The 24,151-nt window shown below is 40.6% G+C and overlaps 1 protein-coding gene across 8 annotated transcripts in view; it reads right to left on the bottom strand.

Annotated features, from left to right (window-relative positions):
- Positions 1-24,151, bottom strand: part of LOC131139316 (CUB and sushi domain-containing protein 1-like) — a 373,565-nt gene that overhangs the window by 269,050 nt on the left and 80,364 nt on the right. The window contains exon 1 of one of the 8 annotated variants that reach the window (XM_058088819.2): positions 7,710-9,036. The exons of 6 other annotated variants lie outside the window; for them this stretch is intronic. The gene's annotated coding sequence lies outside the window, so the exon portion shown is untranslated. Of the gene's footprint in view, positions 1-7,704; positions 9,037-24,151 lie in introns of those variants that run through there. One more of the 8 variants, XM_058088815.2, reaches the window with a different exon arrangement.

Here is a 24,151-nt window from a genome sequence, read left to right on the forward strand (position 1 = left end):
TGTGGACTCGGAATGCTAATTCGTAAAACAACACAAACAGCAAAGCAACATGCTTCCTTTATTAATTGTGTCTAATCCGTGCCAACAACCCAAAACAAACATAAGCAAAAATAGACTCAACAAAATCTGCTACAATTGTGAGAGATCATTATCTCTGCCGACCAAGGAGCTGCCAATCACTCGTTGTTTGCTACTGTACAGTGCACGAATAACAAAACCTGATGAGGCTTGAAATCAGAATGGAATCAGATTTAAAATAGTTTAAATTTGTGAATGCCCAGTTAGCTGGGATAGGCTCCAAATCCTCTGCAACCCCGAACAGGATAAGCGGTGGTATTTATACACAGTAGGACAGGACGGAATGTTGAGTGTTTTGAACCTCTACATTATATGTGAGGGCCATTCAAGATACAAATATATATTAGAATGCAGCCTCCATGGTATGCAATATGATGGGCAAGGTCGTTCCATAAAGTGCAGAGAGGAAGGAAAGGCAATTAATTAGTAAGAAAATACTGTACATTAGCAAGCTGACAAAAGCTTTGCATGTGTGTGTGTGTGTGTGTGTGTGTGTGTGTGTGTGTGTGTGAAAGACGGACCTGCTGCTAAACAGCAAAGCCGGAAGAAAGCCTGCAAAAGCTAATTGACAACAATTGAATTATGCAATGTCACAGGAAAGACAGTGTGCCGCTTTGGGTTTGAACACTTGCCTGCTAAGGGATAAATATCAGCAAATGAGCCGTACCAACACATGCAAATGTCAAAACAACAAATAACAACAGGATAATTAAGGACCAATGTGCCTCCAGCATTAACAAAGTACCAACATTTCTGCCTTGCCCATCTCCATCTTTCATTTCCCACTACTCTCTTTGTACAACTTTGTCCAGCACTGCAAAATACAACACATACAGTACATTAGATTGAATGTGTCAGCTGTAATTGTTTGGGAAATGTCAAAGGGCTATTGATTCATTTGCCTTTTATTCTGAAGAAAACAAGCTCTCTCAAACAGAAGCGACCAATGTTTCTTCAGGAACAAGAGCCACTCGACCAAACGCTTACAAGATTTCCGGTAGTCTTTCCTTCCACATGCAGCAGATGTTGGTGCTTGTCTGAAGCAACACAACCCTCACATAGATATAGACTAGCCCAAGTGGATAAGTTGGCAGCAGGACTAACAACAACACACATGCACAAAGCGTATATAGTCTCACACACAAATAAACATCAAACCATCTGGTGTGTCCAGATTCATTTCAGATTGTTCTCCACTGTCTTTCCAACCCAATTCACCTCTCCCTCTCAGCGCTTTTTATGTGTGTCTTTCATTGCGTCTCCAGTTGTCTCCCTCTTCTGCGCACTGCTGTCTTCTGCTGCCACATTCCCAGCTTTGAGCAGATGGGATGAGTAGGATTTAGCAGATATTTGCATCACATCACATAACATATTGGAGCGACATACTCCAGCAATATACTGAAGCGTTTTTATCATCTTGGTGAGTTCACCCCAACTGGATTCTCGTGCTTCTGAATACCAGATTGTCTAGTGGCTGAAAACCATATGGTCGGTTCAAATAAGAGCAATGAGCAAGACACTGAGTCCCAAGTTGGCTTGTTGGCACACCAATAAGGACCCACCCAACCAGTCCTTTCTCTTGATAGAATGGAATATCTGAGGTCAAACGCAATCCATTTTTTGGATCCATCCATCAATCTACTTCCGCTTATTTGAGGTCTGATCACAAATCACTTCCCTCCCCTGTTACTTCGTCCAGCTCCTCCCGGCTGATCCTAAAGCATTCCCAGGTGACTTGAGAGACATTGTCTCTCCAACCTGTCCTGGGTTTTCCCAGAGGCCTCCGACTGCTGGCAAAACGAGAGTCGAATAAAGTCTAAACCCTCTTGAGAGGACGTTGTTGTGAGTCTAACTATATCGAGCCAGAACTTCTCCACCTTGCACACCGGCTCAGGCTCCTTCCCCAACATGAAGATTGGATCCCCAAGGTTCCCACCTTCACCCGCTACCCCACTCACTCTGCACCCGACCCCCTTGGGACCCATGTTACCTCTTCGGGATATGCCTGGCCAGGCCCCATAGGTGCAGGCCCAGCCACCTTGGCAAAATGGGGAATTAATTATTATTATGATCTGGAACTGGTGGTGGGCGGCACAGCAGTCGAGTGGTTAGCGCACAGACCTCACAGCTAGGAGACCAGGGTTCAATTCTACCCTCTGCTATCTCTTTGTGGAGTTTGCATGTTCTCCCCGTGCATGCGTGGGTTTTCTCCGGGTACTCCGGTTTCCTCCCACATTCCAAAAACATGCTAGGTTAACTGGCGACTCCAAATTGTCCATAGGTATGAATGTGAGTGTGAATGGTTGTTTGTCTATATGTGCCCTGTGATTGGCTGGCGACCAGTCCAGGGTGTACCCCGCCTCTGGCCCAAAGACAGCTGGGATAGGCTGCAGCACCCCCTGCGACCCTCGTGAGGAAAAGCGGTAGAAAATGAATGAATGAATGAGTAACTGGTGGTGTAATGACAGTTATAAGGGTATAATGACTGCTTGTGGTACTGAAAAGTACTGCTTTTGAGAAAAATACAGTCAACAAGGCTGAATAAGAATAACAGATGCAGATACAGACATTAGTGTACTTGCTAATCCCTAGTGTATGTGTATGGCCATGCAGGATTGTGTGTGTTCACAAGACAGATGTCACTGACAGCCAGAAAAGCCACTCCCACTTTTCTGGCCCAAACTTTACTGTCACACATGTGGAAATGGTTAAATAGAGTTAACCGCCATAATATGTAAAACTAACACTACTGTACATACTCTAATACCTCAACTTTGACAACCAGGGACATTGTCCATAAAAGCGGTCCAAATTTTGGAGTAGGTGTTGTAACACAGCCAAAAACACAAAAAATAGTGCAAAATGTTCTTGCAAATAATAAAAAAATCATGCAAAGAATGAGCTATATTTCCACCAACACCACTGTCACGCTGTGCCTTGCACATCCAAAACACATACACTATATATTATATATATATCTGTTTTGTCACAATTTAAAGCAGTCAGCCATAATATTGATGTAAAATGTATAGGAAAAACATGCCCTGCCATTGGCTGGCGACCATTCCAGGGTGTGCCCCACCTTTTGGCCAAAGTTAGTTGCAATAGGCTTCAGCATACCCCAACGACCCTAATTAGGATTCAGCGGCATAGAAAGGGGTGGACGATAGAAAAACCTTGTTTCTCACCAAAATGTCAAAGAATCATTTGTGTTGTTATCTTTTGCTAAAATGTTTTGTTGCGTCTTTAAAAAAAGTAAAAACTTTTTTTTTCTTTTTGCACCTTTACACAATAAAGAATAACATTAAAAACAATAGAAAAAAAGAATTAACATGTATAGATTCGAAGGGTCTCCTGTGTTCCGAGGCATGTCAATAGCACATTAAGATGGCAGTGACATGAATGGACATGCATGTTTCCTGTAGTGGAAACAGCAATTAGATGTAATTTATGAATGCACACAACCATCCACTATGTCAGTCTTAAAAGCCCCACACTGGTTCATGTTGCTTTGATTTATATCTCATGGGTTTGTATTTTTTCTGTCATTTGTACTTTCTTGAATATGTGGTCTTTTATGTCGTACATACAGTAATTCTGTATACTGCTGCTTTTAGTGGAGAGTGAAAAAATTCTACCTCATTAAATAAGGGGTTCAGAGCAAAGATCTACATGTTTGTGAGATGCTCTCTTTGAGCAGAGAGGTGGAGCACTGGAGTAGAACCAGACCACAAGGTCCCCGGCTCATAAATCAAATGCCGTCCCCCTCGTTCCACGGCACACTGGGCCACAAATCAAATGCATCTTTCTAAGTTACGCCGTGTAGAACTATTGACTGCAGCAATTCACTGGCACCATGAAAAAGCAGGAGGAGATTGTGATTTCTGTTTGTCTCTCTTTTTTTTTTTTGGTTCCTTTACCACAACCATCTCTTCCCATGGTGCACCCCCCCGCACACACACACCCTCGCCCACCTTCTTGTCTTTATCTCAGAAACATTGCATCTCTGCCACAGTGCCGCTTTGTCTCTCTGCAAATCTCAATCTTCACTATCTCCACATCCCTCATCTATATGCACCCTGCTTGTCATGTCGGCAGGATTACCAGCAACCATGCATCTCTTCCTCCTCTCTTCCTCCTCCTCCACTTCACACATACAGTACATCTTCTACCTTAGTCTTGTACTCATTATCTCATGCCCTAGCACTCTTTTTACCGCTGTCATCTCAAGATTAGCACTGCTACATATTCCCTGTAATATCATTACTTCTCAACCATGTGTCCGATTATTATTATTATTATTATTATGGCAATGTCATATTGTTTCCCTCTCCTGGTGAGTATTTCTGTCCTGTTGTATCCCCTCTTATCTTGCTGGAGTGTTAGCTTGTTTTCATTCCACCCACTCACTTCCTATTTTTAATCCCACAAAGACCAAATACCACAACCCATCTGTCTTCCTTTCTCCCCATTGCCATTTCTTGTGATCCCTTCCAGCCCGATGTCAAACAAGTGAGAGCAAATACGGCTGTACTTCGATTGAAGCATTGGAGGTAATGTTGAATTGGGTGGGTGGGGTGGGGGGGCTGAGGGGGATAAAAGCACCCCTGTGTCTGGTTACAAAAAAATTATATTTCACACTTTTCACCCGTTAAAACCTCTCAAAATGATACCTCATCCCTTGTACTAAAACAAAGCCAATTTGTTTGATGCAAAATGAATATGCTTCATGATAAGTGACACCATTAGTCAAATCACCATGACAACCAAGAGAAGAGACTTGTATCACTTCCTGTGTGACACACACACACACACACAGGCGCGCACACACAGAAAAAATCAGGACAATGTCCAGAATACTAATGTCCAAAGATGATCAGCAAAAAGGAAGAGGAGATAAAATAGATAGGTGAAATGGATGATGTCTGCGTATAAAACACATGATCAAAGAAGCAATTAAGAGTGAAGTCGGAATGTGTGCGGGAGAGAATTGCATGTGATTGCGTGATACCCGCATTTGCATCACAGCGCGTCTGTCTGGGCAACAGAAAACACAAGGCTTCATTTTTCTTCATTCTTACTTTGTGAGGGAAAGACACCACCCTGTAATCAATCCCCCACCAACCTGCATTTCAATGCTTGATGTTTTGAATGACGAATGAGGATGGCTCCGAGTGCTCGATAACAAAAAAAAGTACAGACACCAAATGCAAAACAACTCAAAGAAAAACAATGATTTGAAAGTGCAGGTGGCGTCACCGTCATATCACTGCTGCTTCCAATCGTAAGAGTGGAGGAAAAAATATAATGTGTCACAAAAGGCTTTTACTCAACAAAAAACAAAAACACTGAAACCACTATTATTGTCTCTACAGGCTTGATTGTTCAAGGTCTGAAACTCTATAACTCCATTATTTGTATGTGCTTCACCGGCCTCAACACAAGCCAGCGAGCTTGTTTGTTTGGTGCTTTGGGAGCTGCAGTCATCGCAATGATGGGAGAACACTGTGGGCGGTCTCATGGCGTGATGCAGAAGTGGAGTGCGGGACCTATACACGAGGTGTGCAGGCTCGCCGTTTAAGAGGTCACGCAGTAACAATAACCTACACGACTGCGCCAAAATGGAAGTGTGATACATGTGGTTATTTGTCAACACCTACACGGTGGGAAACCTGAGCAAACACATTTAAAGTTCCCAGTGAGGGAGCTCAGTAAGACATCAGATGAAAGGTTGCCATAGGCCGGGAAAATGATGACAAATATCCATCTGTAGGCTTTTTCTTTGCTGAAAAATATGTGATGCACGGTGGACTAGCGGCTAGCATGTTGGCCATGCAGTCAGATTGGGGAAAACCTGGGTTTGAATCTTTGCTTGGGCATCTCTGTGTGGAGTTTGCATGTTTTCCCAGTGCATGCGTGGGTTTTCTCCAGGTACTCCAGTGTTAGGTTAATTGCAGACTCTAAATCATCCATAGGTATGAATGTGAGTGTGAATGGTTGTTTGTCTATATGTGCCCTGTGATTGGTCGACCAGTCCAAACAAGAAAAAAACATAGTGTAATATAAAAATAAATACAGAGTGCTGGCTAATTAATAACTTGAAATCAGCATAACTAATAGTTGTCCCTGAAGCAGCAGTTTTATCGTAAGTGGACAATTTGACTGCCTTGACAATTGAGATGCTTTTGTGAGGCAAGTGCTGATCTTTCTAAAACCAGCACATTGTCACTGTCCTATGACAACCTTGGAAGTCAACGTCATGTTTGTTTGTTTTTTTAAAGTGTTTGTCAGTATTCCCCATGTTCTGTCAACACGGCATCGCTAAACGACTTATAAAAACATACCTGGCACTCTGAGGGGCGCCACTATCTGACTTCTGACACTTTTTGCCACCAGAAGTGTCAATCAAACACATACTTTCACCAGTGAGCAGACAAAAGATATTCACAACACATTTCCAAGACACAATAGTCATTTTAATAAACCAAGTGGGGAAACGATGGATAATTGAACCTAGCATTTTGATCTGATTGATATTGTATTTATGGATGAAGTACAATGGAGGGAAAAAAATGGTAGAATTACATTACAATTACTGAACGGTGGATGAGTGGTTAGCCAGGCCACACAGCTAGGCGATCTGGGTTCGATTCCCCCTTGAGCATCTCTGTGTGGCGTTTGCATGTTCTCCCTGTGCATGCGTGGCTTTTCTTTGGGTACTCCGGTTTCCTCCCACATTCCAAAAACATGCTAGGTTAATTGGTGACTCCAAATTGTCCATAGGTATGAATGTGAGTGTGAATGGTTGTTTGTCTATATGTGCCCTGTGATTGGCTGGCGACCAGTCCAGGGTGTACCCCGCTTACATTTGAACTGAATGTAATATTATTCTCTAAAATGAAGTCTCAACAAGGTAGTAGGTATTGGGAGTTTTGACATTTGGCACCAAACAAGTTAGACCTTACCGTCCCCTTTTGCTTTTTAGTCACCGTATTCATCCACTGACACAATGGTTAATGGGATATGTTGTCATGAAAGGAAAGTAACAGTTCATTCACACACACTGATGACGCGGCACCAAGAGCAAAGGGGGTGCAGAATCTTTCTCAAGGATACTTCAATGACCACTCTACCACACAATCCACTATGAGTCACTCACATGAATTGTTTAGCTCAGTTTTTTTTTTACAGCAACCCTCTGATTTCATCAGGTTTGTGGTAGGTTCATTCATTCATTCATTTTCTAGCGCTTTTTCCTCACGAGGGTCGCGGGGGTGCTGGAGCCTATCCCGGCTGTCTTTGGGGTACACCCTGGACTGGTTGCCAGCCAATCACAGGGCCTATGGTAGGTTGTTGGGGCCAAAAATCAAACCTACACCAAGTGTAGTGACAGATGAAGCCATACTATTTATTAAGCTGCTAAAAAGCTGGACACGATACCAAAGTACAATTCTTAGTTAGGCCCGCCATGCTGTTGGTATGTGAAAAAAAAAAATACTATACTTCGTAGGCTAACAGCCTTATCTTGAAAGCTGTGGACTAAGGCGATAACTCTCAGGGGGCAATTCACTACAGCAGATCCCTTCCTGTGACCCGAGCACTGTTAGCATAGGACATGACATTTACATTACCACAAGTGACTGAGGAAGTTTTCTCCCCTTCAGAGTCTGAGTCTCCTGCAGTTGATCCTGTCAAAACCTCTCGGCTTTAGGTTTTCTCGACAGCGGGGTTTTGAGTCAATGAAGGGGAAACACACACATACACAAAGCCATCAAAGTGGAAAAGATGTGCCAATGAAAGTCACTGATGCCTCAATGGCTTGGCAGTGGATTGGCTAAAAGGAAAAAAAACAGCAGTTTGCTCAATTTTTAACTTCCCCTTGGGGTGAGCTAAAAGGAAAAAAAACAGCATATGAGTTGCATTCTTAAAAAGTCAACCTGTAAATTTGATAGAGAGCGAAGAGTTGACGAAAACACACACACACACACACACATCATTCCATAGAAATTTACTGCAGCGTGTTCGGATCTTCTTGGGTCAAGGCTGAGTAAACATGAAATCCGTGAAGTCAGCAATGTGCACGTGTGTTAGCTGTATCCATCCTCACTTTATACAGTAATGTGTGTTTATGAGTGTGTGTCTGCTTGCCGACTGCGGAGTGCAATAGATTCTTGTGTACAATCTGCACTGCCTCTGGTCAGTATTGCCTCACTCACTCATTTTTCTGACGCACACACACACACACACACACACATAATCACTCAAAAGCCAAAAGTCGCACAGTTTAATCATTTTTCTGCTTCATGTCGTTTTCGCTGTCTCTAATCTTCTCCTCAATAAACTTATTTCTCCCTGACAGTTAAATCAATTGCTTGTTTCATCTAACAATAATGTTTTTTTTTATTGCGACGCAATGTTTACTTTCTTCTTTTTCTCTGAATAGAACATCGACCAAAAAAATAAAAACCGTGCTATTCTTTTTTTATTGTCCTTTTAAAGTGCCATATTGTTTTTATTGCTTTAAAGGTGCTTTCATTTAGTTTTTGGTTTTTTTTTTGCTTTTGCTAAAATATCTTTGCAATGGTGATTGATCTGATCGTGCATGCTTTGTTTACTTGCATCAACATGGGACAAAAATAAGTCTCCAAATACTGTGCATGATGTCAGTCTCTCTCATGTTTGTATTTGTCTCCCCCCTTATTAGTTTTGGTAAAACAGGAGATGGTAAACGTTTCAAAGGGTCTATTTCAAGGGAATATGAAAATAGAGAATAACAATGTTGAAATAGAAATGTATTTAATATTGTGGGTACTAAAACTGAATATACATCAGGAAAAACGATATAAAAAGGATATGCATCCCATTAAAATGTATCATAGAGGTAACAATGATTCTGCCGCTGATGCACAATACTATCATCTCCTCCATATCAGTATTTTTACTTTTATTATTTTACTTTTACACATTTTTCCAAGCTGTTGAATGAGAGTGCATATTTTTAAATGAATCTGAGTATTTTGTACTGAATTTCGTTGTATTCGTTGTAAATGGATGCATCACGCTTTACCGCTAAGGATGGTCTGATCATGGTTTTATGCTGCCAATTCTGATCACGATCATCCAGGACTGATAACTGGGTTAATGATACATTTTTCAATTTATTTATATGCTATTGGCCAGGGATGCCATATAAAGGGGGAAAGCCAGGAAAATCCCAAGGTCCCACTACTACCGGACCCAGCCAATCACAGGGCACATATAGACAAACAACCATTCACACTCACATTCATACCTATGGACAATTTGGAGTCGCCAATTAACCTAGCATGTTTTTGGAATGTGTGAGGAAACCGGAGTACCACATATGGGGACATCATGCAAACTCCACACAGAGATGTCCATGCAGAAAATAGAACCCAGGTCTTCCCGAATGTGTTCAGCTAACATGCTAACCACTTGTCCACCATTTGGCCCCTCGTCTGATTGATTCAATTATTTTTTCTGGGTATTAGCTTAGTCTTCTGACTGCCACCATTAGCCTCCAAAACTCACCATACACCATTAATTGTTTGTTCTTCCAATGTCGCATTAAAGCTTTTTAACGTGCTACCCCAGCAAGATAGCTACTGTTGCATGTGCTGGCAGTTATGTTCCACACTGCAGACGTGATTGTTCTTGTTTTGAAGAAAAGTGAGAAGACGATGCTACCAAAGATGTTATTTAAGACACAACACTGCATGAAAGGATCGCTGTGGGCTGCAATAGTGCTAGACACAGGTGATCAACTTTTACATTAAAGAGTCATGGGCTTATGCCGATACTGATAGGTGCCGATCGATCGGAGCACCAAACTCACCACATTTACCTACTGACAATACGTAGCATCAGGAGCAACTGACGGTTCAGTATGTTGCCCAAGGACACTTCTACATGGTCATGTGGTTGGGCTGTAGGTTTATATCTGCCCAGCTGATTAGTTTTTGGTGGCAACTGTTCACTCGTAATAAGGTCAACTCGTAACAAACCATTGCATCATAATACGGACCTTAATGAAGGGTTTTAAGAGCTGAAATAATGTAGGACAACATGATAAGCAAAGTAACTGCATCGTAATGTCAGAATCATATTTTTATTTTTTATATTACCAAAAAACACACACTTGGTAATAAATGAGATACTTAAATGATATTTGGGAGTTTACCCTACAAGTCCATGTGATGTCATTGGCACCCCCACTAGACACTGAAACATATGTCCCAGGTTTGCACACGGTGTACTTATCCTGACTGGGAGGGTATAATAATTTTTTTACACTTGTGCTCGGGGATTCACACTAACGCTGCTCGAATGGCTGTCTCCCCCCTTTGTGAGTGTAAGGACAGACAGATAGCCCGAAAGATAGTTTATTGATCCCGAAGGAAATTCTAAGACAGCCGCCCACACACCAGCCTCTCAGGGATTACGTCACATGCAGCAGACTGCACTAATTCCAGTCAATTTTATCTCCCAATGAAAAACAATGAAATCCATGGCATTTTCATCACTTTCTAAAGAAAAAAAAACAGGACATTTTGTCACCCCATAAAACACAGACATGATATATGAATATGGTACGACCCCATGAGTCTGTTTGATTGTCTGTCTAGAACTCATAGGCTCACAAATCTGCACAAAAAACCTTGACCTCCACCATGTCAGTTTTTGACATGATCGTTTTCGGTAAGTCCAAACAACCAGGAAAAAAAATCCAGCGCTCAAAGTCGCATTAATGTCAAACAGGAAGAAAAGTGGCCGTTTTTTCTTCATGCTGAGTTCCTCAGGTCACAAGTAACAAGGTCAAAAATCAGTTTGCAAACCTTGAAGCCTGTAATGGCATGTAGTTTGGAACGGAAAAAAGGCCAGTGAGAGACTGAAATAATTACCCTGTAAATTATTTAGCGTCCTTTCTCCAGTGAATTAATTGGGTTCTGTCAAATCAGGTATTTACCTAATTAGTTACACCTGCAATGGCGCGGTTTTGTTTTGTGTTTTTTTTTTTTGTTTTAGCCAGGCTTCCACTGGAGGCGAGGCTGACTCAGCAGAACAGGAAAGAACATCCCTGTGTCACTGTCTCTCTGCGGAGGTCTACTTCCTGTTTTACTTAAACTGTGTGGAGCTTCATTGGTCTCTATGGATTTTCTGGGGGAAGGGAAATGGAGAGACAAAAGATGTGCAAGAGAGACTGAGATGCTCTGCTGCGTGATTTGGTTAAGAACTGTGTGTGTGTGTGTGTCCCTGTGAAAACACAACACACACACACACACAAACTCAAACACTGTGTCTGCAAGTGCACAAATGTGAGACGGGACACAGGGACATACACACACATCCACCACATCTATGCCCACGGTATGGTCATGGTTTAGTTGATTTCAAACCCGCTTAACAAAGAAGTACACCACAGTAGGATGCAACAAGAAGAAACAGAGCATATTTAATTCAACCCATTTCGTCATGTCTCAGCAGTTACCGATAGTCTGTCCACTTCCTGTGTTTAACATGTACCAGGGACTAAAAAAAGGGTAGAAAAGTACCATACCCTGAGGCTGGATTTACTTTCTTGTGATGGTGTGTGTGGATACTACAGAATATGAATATAATTAGCATGCGCTAAGATGCAGATGGGAAGAAAAAAAAGATCAAAAGTGAGATATTTCTAGAAATTAAAAGTGACACAAAAAGACAACAAAGAGGTAAGGATGGCATTAGACTGCATAGAGCAAAAGAGAGGGAGAGCGCAAGAGAGAGAGATAAAGAGAATGTAATAAAACGAGAAGAGGAGGTAGGTGCAGCTCTCTGCATTTTATATATTGGCCCTTGGGGCTCTGATCCTCTATATGCTGCAGTGTGATTTGCTAGTCATCTGTGGGGACGTTGATGTTTTACATGAGCTTGCAGGTTGCGCTGGGAAGGTGTCACACACATATGTACACACACACACACACACACACACACAAGTTAATTTGCAAGGAGGTGGGCAAAGAGGAGGCTGGGATAACCAGTAAGCAAGGAAGCAAATAAGAGCAATGAAAGCATCCATTGTTATTGTCACACATGAGACGGACAAAGTCAACAGCGGGAGGTCAGACAAAGTGACAAACAAAATAATCAATGGGTCAAATAAAAACACTGTGTATATACATTTCTGAGTATCCATTAACATTCTAATATGTAACAAGGCACAGGGTCAATAAAAGAATACATAAAGGTCATAGAAGTGTGAAATGCTTCATTACGACTGCATGGGAAACTCCTTGCTTATGATGTCATGCCTGCTGTGCTAATCTTGAAGCACTGCTTCGTCAGCATGAGTTGTTTATATTTTTGTGGCCATCAGCAGTGGAGCCCTGTGAGGTCAAACAATCTATGTTTACAATAAGTAGAATATATATTTATATATGCTGGTAGTTTCTCACCGTTAGATTACATGTGAGTCAGAAAACAGATTTCCAGTCTTAACAAAAGTGAGTTATAAATGCAGTGTGTGCCCCCCACCAACCAACTAATAGAATGGGTGGAGTCTGTCTCTTGCCCTCAGTCAGCTGTAATTGTCTCCATCGGTACTGAAAATGGATAGACCGACTGATGTTGTTATTCAAAATGGCACGATGACCCCATGAATCATGCAATGGCAAGCTGAAAACAGAAGTCAACGCGACCTCTAAACAGTCCCAAATTTAAATCCCGCCACATTTCTGACTACATTTTGTTTTTTAATTTTGTTTTGGTGGACTTGAGTATGACAAACGCATACTCAATATCTCAGTGTAGCACAATATCAAACATGTGATTAATGCTCCCAAAGAGAGTTGGTACTTACTAGTATGTACTTTAAAACTACTGGATTGGTGGATGGATAGATGGACTTGATCTTCAAATTGTAATTCTTACCAAGTCTTTTTGTAGTCCTATGCTATACTTCCGACATTGTAGGAACGGTTTGGAAAAGGTCGTTTTCTGTTCCCGATGCATAAACCAAAATTCATCCATCTATTTTGTATGCCGCTTAGCCTCATTAGGGTCATGGAGGTGTGCTGGAGCCAATTCCAGCTGACTTCGGACGAGAGGCAGAGTACATCCTGGACTGGTTGTGACAGTGTTTTAAGAATTTGGAAAAAGAACCAAACAGTCAAACAATACATTTCAGATTACTAGAGCTGTCAGTCAATCAATGATTAATCTTGATTATCAATCATTTTGTTCAAGTTAAGTCGAAAGTTAAGAAGTTTTAATCTATAATAACTGTACCTCTGTTTTAATACACCTATCAACATGACACTGAATAATATGTTTCCTTTATCTAAATTTCTGTTTATTAAACATTACATTTTCTTAAACAGCTCACCACAAAATGGAAATGAATGTCTAAAAAAACACACTGTACAACAAGTAGAAAATAGTCAAGTAAACTGTCCATCACTCAAATATCATTTTCTTCAACCAAATAATTTCACAAAATATGATTGTGACTAACATTACAAATAAAAGTTTGTAAAGGCCCCCACTAAGTGAAATGAAAACAGGGTGTTACAATAATAAATACTGTCAACTTTAAAAAAATAAAGTGAGTAGTTTACAGAAATAGGACTGCACCCATGTACTGTGGTGCAGTCAGGTCATAGCTTATACTTCACTTCAAAACACTTCTTTAACACACACTTTGTCTGGTGACTAAGTGTGGAAGTATGACACATTTGAGTTTTATTCTATCCTCTTTGCAACACAGCAGTTCAAGAACAAACATTAAAAATATCGCAAAAAAACAATAAATAATACTAAGAAATTTCTGCGTGAGTCTTTACTGCCATCTCATTGAGTGCTGTGTGTGTGCTGGCTTACTTGCTGACTGCCTTTGTCCCCACATACTGATGTGACACGGCCCTCCAAATAGCTGTCTTCGGCAATGCCTGCTGGTAACTAGCAGCTCATAACCCAAATTTTAGCTTGCAGCTGAGAGATGGCTCTTATCCAAAAAACACTCATTAGTTGGGACACTCATATGCCAAGGTGCCATTGTATAAATGACAATAAAAAAATACCTGCAGTGCTCCAGCACATCCTCTGACTTCTTCAGTTCCTTCAACTGACTCTAGCCAGTAAGTGGCATTTGAAATTTGACATGCTGCGGTGACAACTCAACTTACAGCGACAGTAAATAAAAAAATAACTTTGGTTTCGCCGAGAGAACCATCCGCCAGGGCCTTAAAAGGAGAAGAGCACATTTTGAGGAATTTTGCCCATCATTTCCCTTTTCTGTGCATTATAACATGAGGATGAATAAATATCAGTTGTGCTATTCTGGTGTCTGCCATTAACCTTTTATCCCTGCCTTTTGTATTGGTGTATTTGAAGTGTACTGTATGTGGAGGTGTGTTCAGCATTTACATAATTTACATCATATGCATGCATTATTAGGCCACAGATATTTAACACATTCCGACATATGCAGGATCATTTAACCGATCGGATGATGACTTTTGCCTTCAACTCTTGCCACGACAACAGAATGCCATCAACCCTGGTTGTAACCTTTAGCGACAACAGTAACCACTGATTAATATTCTGTTAACAAGACAAAAATGTCAAAAAGGACTGGAACTCTGACAATTAGAGGGCATGAAAGTTCGCTGAAAAATAAACATACTCTGGAACCTCAGTTTTTGCCATTACTGTAATCTGTTCTAAAAGGTCACTATACCGAAACATGAAAAACGAATAAAATACATAAACTATACGTATAAATAACAAAATGATTTGGATAAATTCCGCAGTTTGTGCCAACTAGTTTGGCAAACAAATATATTTTTAGCAAACAAATTCCTACCAAAACCGAAGTTCCACAGTACTGCATTTATGTATTTACCTTAACTCAGCATGGACTTTTTTGTAATTACGTTAGTCTCACTGGGCTTAAATATTCTGTACTTAGACAAGCTTGGAGGCTTTGACAATCACATTTCTGCTTCGACATTGCTTGAAAAACAAGAGCCAAGTAAAACCCAAAGCAGCTGGCTGCAACCTCACAATGAGTCTGGTCTCTGAGGGCTACGACTCCCGAGAAGCACGACATCCTGTCACCATCGCCTCAGCATTATGCATGAGCCTTTTTCTCCATATTTCATTTACATACACACACTCACACACTTTGAGAGAGGCACTGCTGTTAGTGCTAGTGGATGTATCTCTATAAATGTCTGTTACAGGACACAGAAAGCATTTTCTGACCACTTAAAGCACAAATAAAACCCAAAGTGTGAACCTGATGAATTAGAAACCAGTCAGGTTCACTTCAGTAAGAAAGAAAGTATGCAGTTGGAGCTTGAAATCAAACACAACGCATTCAGGAATGCATTTTTATTATTATTTTTATTTTTGAGACTTAAATTTACCATACATAATCATGAAGTGTGTTTCACAACAATACATGATGTGGCGATTAAATGTGATTCCAATCCATTTGAAGTCCTGCGGAGTAACCACCTGCTCATCTCGGACGGATGCTAACTGGAGAAACCATCTAAAACCATCAACTTTTGAAGGGCAGCAGCGCAATGTGAAACAAAATGTGATTACATAATACCGGCAGACGTATTGTTCATTAACACTTGGGCATCAGGTCCATGTTTACAAATTGCACATGGAATAAACAGGAATATTTATTTATAAGTGTACTGGCAGTGAATGCAGAGGCAGCAAGAGGAGCAGAATAGCAAATAGGTTTACGCAGCCACATAAATTATTAGATTCATAGGGGTATAAAGCCATTGTATATTTTAACGATTATTGATAGTGAGCGAGAGTGAAATGAGCAGGAGCAGAAGAGCTAAAGGGAGAGATTGTGGGAGGGATCAATGGAAGGAAGACTGCTACTTAAAGAAATGAAAAACTGACCGTAGATGAGTTATGAAATGGCACTGATTGAGAGGACAGAGAATGGATGTAGAAAGATAGCTGCACACACACAAAAATCATTATTTTATGTCTATGAATTACTTTTAAAGAAATGTTTACATATGTGAAGGTTCTAACCCAGTTATCTTAAACAACGACTGTAAACAGAAGTCAGGCTTTTTTATTATTAGTTGTTACAGTCGAACTTCGCTTAGCATACGCCCCTGTTAGTTTGTTTTTCGGTTAAGGTCGAAAATTTAAGGCTAAATTTTGCCTCCGTTTGCGCACATTTTCAGGTCAACGTAAAATACGATGCGTTTCTTGTGTTATTAATACATTATGTGAATCCAACTGTGTTCTTGCAAATACCGAAGTCAGTTCCATCGTCCATCTATGCTGTCATCAGAAGTTCTCTAGTTCTTCGAATACAGTTACACCACAAGTCTCAAAAATGTCAACACAAAACACTTTTTTATGGTTTTGCAATTATAGTTTACTATGCATTAAAGCATTCTAAATACAAGTCACCCTTCATTTATCACGGTTAACTGGCTCCAGACTGCAGCAATATTGATAGTCCCTGTGATATGCACCGTCCAAGTAGATGTACAGCAGATGTCAGAGATGCAGGAGATGGTGAAGAAAGTAGTTTGTGTGTGCATGTGAAAGAGATTTGTCTACCACACCACCAATGTCAACCAGATTCTTCTAGACTGGGCTGGTACCTTGCCTTGCACAGGTCTCCCGAAATCTGGCTAATTCCTTTAATGCACCAACCAATGTGTTTCAGTCACGGCGGAAGCATCTGCAACAGCTGTCAAGCCGGCGCCACCCACACATGCAATGAGCATGTCATGTCATGTTATGTCATGTCATATAATGAGCACTGGGCCTATTTCAGAGATTTTGCATGTTTCTAAATCACACAAAATCCCACAAGGACTTGTGAGAACATCAGCAATGGTAAATTTGTGGGACAACACATATTAGATATCATTTTAGGTTTCCAAATATTAAATATACAGGATAATAGATATTGATACGACTAAAGCAATTTTACAGCTGGGTTATCCGTTCACCCTCTTTCGCTCATTCGCATCTCATTGCAGGGAAAGTGTAGGTTGCAGGTTTACTGGCTTAAGAAGGGATGCACGCTATACTAGTGTTTCACTGTAGTGCTTTAATGTACTTATCAGAAAGAGTTTGAAAAAATATCTGAACTACTGAGATTAAGCGTTTATTGGAGATGATTTGGTGGACCTCGCTCACGTTTGGAACATCCCAAATCGATAGTTGCAGGTAAGGAACTGAATCTTCATCCTGAAGCCCCTCAACGGCCATCCCCTCTTCTAACTTCTCTTCTGACATCTCCGCTTCAACAGCTGCACAGTTTGAGTCTTTATCTTTTCTCAGAACTAAGAAACTGGTGTTTCTTGGGAGTCCACATCTTCCCGGTCTCGTGCAGAACCCAAAAATGGCTCAGTATCCCAAAAAAGCTGGAGAGCGGACCAAACTGAAGGCAATACTGCAGACTGGCTGGTACGCATGTAATGAAAATGACACGTGGAGGATCCTCGTCTTCAGTTGGCATCATGAGGAGCTTGACTGTGGGTAAAAAGTCATCGCACTTGAGCAGGATGTGCAGCATTTTTTCTGTGAGAACCGGTCAGGGTAGAAGCAGTTCTCTGTGGAGGATGCATGTTGGTCCCTCTTTCGTCTCTGGCCTCATGTAAACATTCAAATCTCTGGCAAATTTGACAACCGTAGACACTTCCCTTCCATCCATCCATTTTCTAGACCACTTATCCTTACTAGGGTCGTGGGTATGCTGCAGCCTATCCCAGCTGTCTTTGGACTGGTCGCCAGCCAATCGCAGGGCACATATAGACAAACAACCATTCACACTCGTCAATTAATCTAACATGCATGTTTTTGGAATGTGGGAGGAAACCAAAGTACCTGAAGAAAACCCACACAGACACAGGGAGAACATGCAAACTCCACACAGAGATGTCCAAATATAGAATCTTCCCAATTTCCTGACTGTGTGGCCTACATGCTAACCACTGACCCACCGTGCCGCTCACATTTCCTCGTCTCTGGACATTTTGGACAAATTCTCAAGTTTACATGATGTCACATGACGACTAAAACTGAGTTTTTATCATCAAAGGCTGTCAACAATCAACCTACTTTGTATCATAAAGTAAATTTAAAAAATTACAGGCAACTTTTTTTGGGGAAAAATATCCACACCCACTTTATCTCTACTTTTCAGCTTACACAATCTCAACTTCCTCAACTTTTAAGATGGCTTTGCCTGATACACGTGTGAGTGGATGTGTGCGTATTGATAATCTCTCCACAGCATCCTGTTCTTGTCGCTCTATTGGCTCTAAGTTTGGAGGCTGCCTTATCCGCAGTCACTGAGCCAGGACGTCGGGCGTCCAGCTCCATCAACCACCCAGCAAGTCAGTCAGCCGTCAATAAGCCTGTCAGCCAGTTATGTGGTCCGTTAGTCAAGCGACCTGGGAGCCAATCAGTCAACCACTCTGACAGCAAGGCGGCCAATTAGTAAAACCTTTGAGCTGGTCACTGGGCAAGTGATGCTTTGATTGATGGCTCGGATTCACGAGTACGGCCTTCCACATTTGATAATGATCTCAACTTGCTCAGAACATGATGTTTTGGACACAAATAGATCATTAGTGCTACACACTTGTTGCTCCCTTTAATAAGGCTGTAAAACATAACTAGAATGGCACTCAGTCAAGCACAGGCACAGATGGCTCAGGCAGAACAACCCTATATTGGATCAGCACCAAATTGTGCAGATATCCACATCCTACATGAATCGTGTCATTAAGATTGATGCGGAACTCCACAGAGAAATTCAGGAAAATGTTGAAAAATGGCTCGTAACGGAAAAAAATGGATACAGAATATAAACTCCACAATGTAATACATTGTTGTTGTTACTCAGGGAATTATTAAATAGCCCTTATGTATGTATTCCTGCTATAACACACAGACAATAACACAAAATACTGAAACTGGAATGATTTGGCATAGGGTCAGGAACAGGAACATCCATCCATTCATTTTCTACCGCTTATCTTCACGAAGGCCTGAACTGGTTGCCAGCCAATCGCAGGCCACATATAGACAAACAACCATTCACACTCACATTCATACCTATGGACAGTTTGGAGTTGGTACAGGAACATTTAGTATTTGAACTTCACATGTAAAAATAGGCTGACAAATAATAATAAATAGGGCTGTAAAGGATGGAATGACACGTCCTCATTATCACGAGGCATTCACAGACACTCAGAAAGTCACTATAATATATTTATTATGCATGTATGTGTGGTCTAAATAAATGGAAATTCAAACAAAGTTGAATTCACGACTGAGCAAGATCTACGAGCAAGCAAGAACGTGAAGACATTCAGATGTGTGCTTTACTGAATGGCTAAGAGATAGCGTCCAAGAAGCTAACCTGAGGAGCTAACCGACCTCAGCCAGGAACACAAGAGCCCAGGGAATGCACAAAGGAGGTGGGCTTGCATTGCATGCGAAAAAACTGTGGTGTCATCCTGGCCATGTCAACATTAAAATGTCCATCTAGAGAGTTTATATATATATATATATATATATATATATATATATATATATACGTATATATATTTCATATATTTGTTTTCATTGTCGAGAAAGAAATCCCAAACCATGTCCAAATTTCAATGTTGACATCAGGCCGATAATGATCGGTACCAATATAAATATATATGTACATTTACCTTTTCATTCATAAAATATAGTAATTATTATTAATTAATTAATTTTAAAATTGTTAATTAATTTGATAAAACATTTTAATCATTTGACAGCCCTAATAAAAATCAAAACAAGTGTAAAAAGAAGCGAACCACTGACATATTGAATTGTAACTACTGATGTGACTTCTGGTGTACCTTCCTCTTTGTCTAATGTTCTTCTTCTTGACAGAGCTCGTTCTTAAGGAATGAGGGTCTTGAAAAAGCCCCCAAAAGTCAAATAAAAAGCAAAACTGACATGCAAAGTAAATACATGAAGTCATTGATAACTGCGGTGAATCTTTTGGAACAGATGTTGCAATAAAACAATCAACAAGTCAATCAACCAAAGTAAAACCAAAATAATCCAGAAATAATCTTTTGATGCTTCCTGACGTGAGCTCACGGGAGATATATTATCATCCCCCCAAAAAATGGCCACTGTTTTTGAGGGGAAATTGTGCTTAATCTCCAACCAACAACAATGGAGCCATCCTTTTTAACTCCTTGGAGGAGGAAATTAATGTCTGTGATGCTAGAGTGGTAGAAGCTGAGCTAATTGGAGAGGCAGTCAGAGCGTGAACAACCAAGTGGGAGCATCTAACATGAGTGTTTGTTTCATTTGGTTGGACAGCTTGTTGACAGCGTTGCTTTATTTTTTGATGCTGTCAATAATTCATTTGGAGCAGAATGCAGTTTGGACCACAAGGCCTATTGAATTATAGACTTTGAACAGAATGGCTCCGAAAGTACAATGGTTGCTGAAACCGTGTGGGCATGTGAGTTGGTTTGTCTCAGTTTAAACTCACGTCTGTGGGAGGCGTCAGGGTGTGCACTACATCTGCCTGCGACTGTGTCTGGGGTGATGAGGACAAAATAAATCATGGATGGCCTAAAATGCTGTCACTGGCCTTGAAGAGCACATTTATTATGGAGGCTGTCAGAAGCATGATGCATTAAAATCCCATACTGATTCTCGATTTTTAGTGGCTAACGTGAATGACAAGAGAGAATGTGGTAGCATGTAGTTACATTTTTGACTTTTTTTTTCCCACATAAAGATGGTGATTAAGATTTTAAAAAAAGAACCCATCAGTTTACAAAATGTTCATGTTATAACAATGAATTGTAGATGTTTGATCATGAGTTTAACAATTTAAGCAACAGAGAGAAAAGTGTTCTCACAACAATTTAGTATAAAACTCATCCAAAAGTGTTTTAGAACTTAACTATTTTTCATTGAAATGCAGGGAGATATCGCATCCTCAGTCATATGTCATAAAAATCCACAATCCATCATTATTAAGTGAACCAATAATATAAACAAAGCTATTTCAAATAACCCATAAAATGTTTTTTTATTTAATTCCAGGCTCAACGAGAACTGATTAATTTTTGCTACATTTTATAAATTGAAAGGTAAAATAAATTCATAAAAAACAGCAATTTTTTTTTTCAAATAACCCTAAAACATCGGTTTTCTAGTAATTTCTTGGCATTGTTTTTTTTTGTAAAAATATATGCAGAAGCCTAAAACATTTTTGGCAGTGGAAAAATGAAATTGATTACTTTAAAAAAACAACTATTATTCAGATAACTGCCTAAATGACAGTTTTGTACTAAGTTCATAACAACATAAAAAAAGATTCTTATATTGGAGTCAGCAGCGCGACATGCTCATGCAGCGTAGTCCAGCAGAAACATATCCATCCTTAATAGTGGACCATCTGGAAGACTCTGTATCAGGTTGGTGTACTAAAATGCCCTTTGGGCCGACGCCCTGTTTCCCCTTGTTTTTGATGTGTATTACCTTGCATGGACTTCTGTCCTCAGCTGTAACAAGCTGTTCTTTGGACAGTAGCGACTGCTGGTCTTTCAAACGGGGAATTCATTGGGGTCTGACATACATTTCATATGATTTTACCAAAACTGTTTGCTGCCAAAACAGTCACGTGATATCTTCTTTCTCTTCAGGCTTTTCCCTTCAGGGGTTATCTTATCATCCGAGCAGGCTTCATCAGTTCATCAGTCATGCTGAAAGACTAGGTGAGACACACACCAGTCAGACTAGATAGGACAGCTCAAGCCTGAGAGCTTGGTGCAAGATTCTTCTTCTTCTTTCTCTTTTGGCTTTCCCAACAGGGGTCGCCACAGCAAATTAATTGCCTCCATCCAACCCTGTCTTCTGGATTTGTCTCTCTCACACCAACTACCCTCATGTCCTCCTTCACTACATCCATAAAACTCCTCTTTGGTCTTACTTCACGCCTCCTACCTGGCAGCTCTTACCACAGCATCCAAACAAACCATCTCAGTCTGGCCTCTCTGACTTTTTGTCCAAGGCCTCTAACATGTAGTGTCCCTCTGATGTACTCGTTCCTGATCCTATCCATCCTGGTCACTCCCATTGAGAACCTCAGCATCCTCATCTCTGCTACCTGTGTGACGTAATGTAAAACTCCATAATGCTGGGATTATGTCATTTACTCACAATGCAGGAGGAGCCCTGTCTCCCCACTAATCTGCGTGACTGTGTTGCATCATGGGAAAACACTCCTCTGGCTGCTGTCAGTAAAAATCAACGACCGCAATGCTCCATAAACTTCAAAGACCATTCTAAAGAGACTATCAATTTATTGAATGAAACAAATGTATTGGCAGTGGTTAATGTGAATGTACAAGCATGTTAAGTTATTTGTGAAATCTGAAAAAAACATGCATTCAATAATTTACAGCTTATTCTATTCATGGTCACAGGTGAGCTGTGACCATGGAGCAGAGAGTGAGCAAAGAGATGTTGCAATAAAGAAACGACCCCCAAGACCATTTATTTTTTGATGACTTAAAGGATGAAAAGGTTCCCAAGGCTATTGTGAGCTAAATCCTAACATACGTGTTACATTAAATGTTTAATGTAAAAACAGAACAATAAACTCCTGATCAAATAAAAAATATAATCAAAGGCCTCGTCCCCTTAAACGCCACAACATTACCAGTTTGGAATTTGCACGAGAGCACCAAACATGGGACACTGAAAGGTATAAAAAAAAAAGTTTTATTCTCTGATTGGAAAAATAATACATTTGACTTTCTTGATGGCTTCCGACATTACACTGTGGAGGGGTTTTTTGTACATCAATACTAGAATGGAGGTTGTGCAGGGGCGTCAAAACGGCATCTAGAGGGTAAAATTGGTCATGACTTAATACTCTCATCTGTCTGGTAAGGACTGAGTTTTTCAACAGGACAATGCTGTAGTTCTACAGTTGAAGAACTTCTACCAGATGAAGAACATCACTCTTTTGGACCATCCTTGGTGTTCCTCTTATCTACTGTAAATCCAACTGACAACATTTGGGATGGTTGGCAAGGGAGCTTTACAAGAATGGACATCAGTTCCAGACAGTGGATGCCTTCCATAAAGCCATCTTTACCATCTTTATTTCTTTTTTTGGCATGTCGAAACTGTACTTAGAACCTCCTTAAGATCCGACAGTCCATAATGTAAATGTTTGCAGTTTTTCAACTTGTCTTAAATTTTTGATCAGGAGTGGATTGTTCTATTTTTTCATTAAACATGTGTGCTTGTTCTCCATGTACTCTAGTTTCTGGTTAAAAAGCTGAATGTTAGGTTTTGGGTCATAACAATATGGTCTTTGGGTCGAAAAAAAAGTGTCTTTTGAGTGTCTTTTTGCCCTGTGGTTACTGACATGCGAAATCCACTTGTCCTTGCTGTAACTGTATGTGAGCTGCAGACGTCGCACAGCCAACTCTCTGTCTCTAATAATGCTTTTAAAAACCAACATGAAAGAAATGAGTTCTGAGTGATGATGACATCAGAAGTCGAACCATTTATTTATATCCCAACAATAGGCGTTTGCCTACACCCTTACAGTGCCAGCCACGTAAAGCCCTATTATCATTTTGCAATGAAGCACTGCAAAGTGAGTTTGAGTAACAAAACTGGGTTTGGAATTTTAATTTGTGATGGCATAAATGTATTAACTCCAGAACAATTGAGATTGTGAAAAGGAGGTGAAGAAGCGGGTGCAGGCAGGATGGAACGGGTGGAGAAAAGTGTCAGGCATGATGTGTGATAGCAGAGTTTCACCTAAAACGAAAGGAAAGGTATACAAAACTGGTGAGACCAGCCATGTTGTTTGGTCTAGGGACAGTACCACTGAGGAAAAGACAGGAAGCAGAACAGGAGGTAGCAAAGATGAGGATGCTGAGGTTCTCATTGGGAGTGACCAGGATGGATAGGATCAGGAACGAGTACATCAGAGGGACATTACATGTTAGAGGCCTTGAAGATAAAGTCA

Source organism: Doryrhamphus excisus, linkage group LG13 (assembly GCF_037039965.1).
Source record: "Doryrhamphus excisus strain RoL-2023G ecotype Guam linkage group LG13, RoL_Dexc_Guam_v1.1, whole genome shotgun sequence".
Taxonomy (NCBI): domain Eukaryota; kingdom Metazoa; phylum Chordata; class Actinopteri; order Syngnathiformes; family Syngnathidae; genus Doryrhamphus; species Doryrhamphus excisus.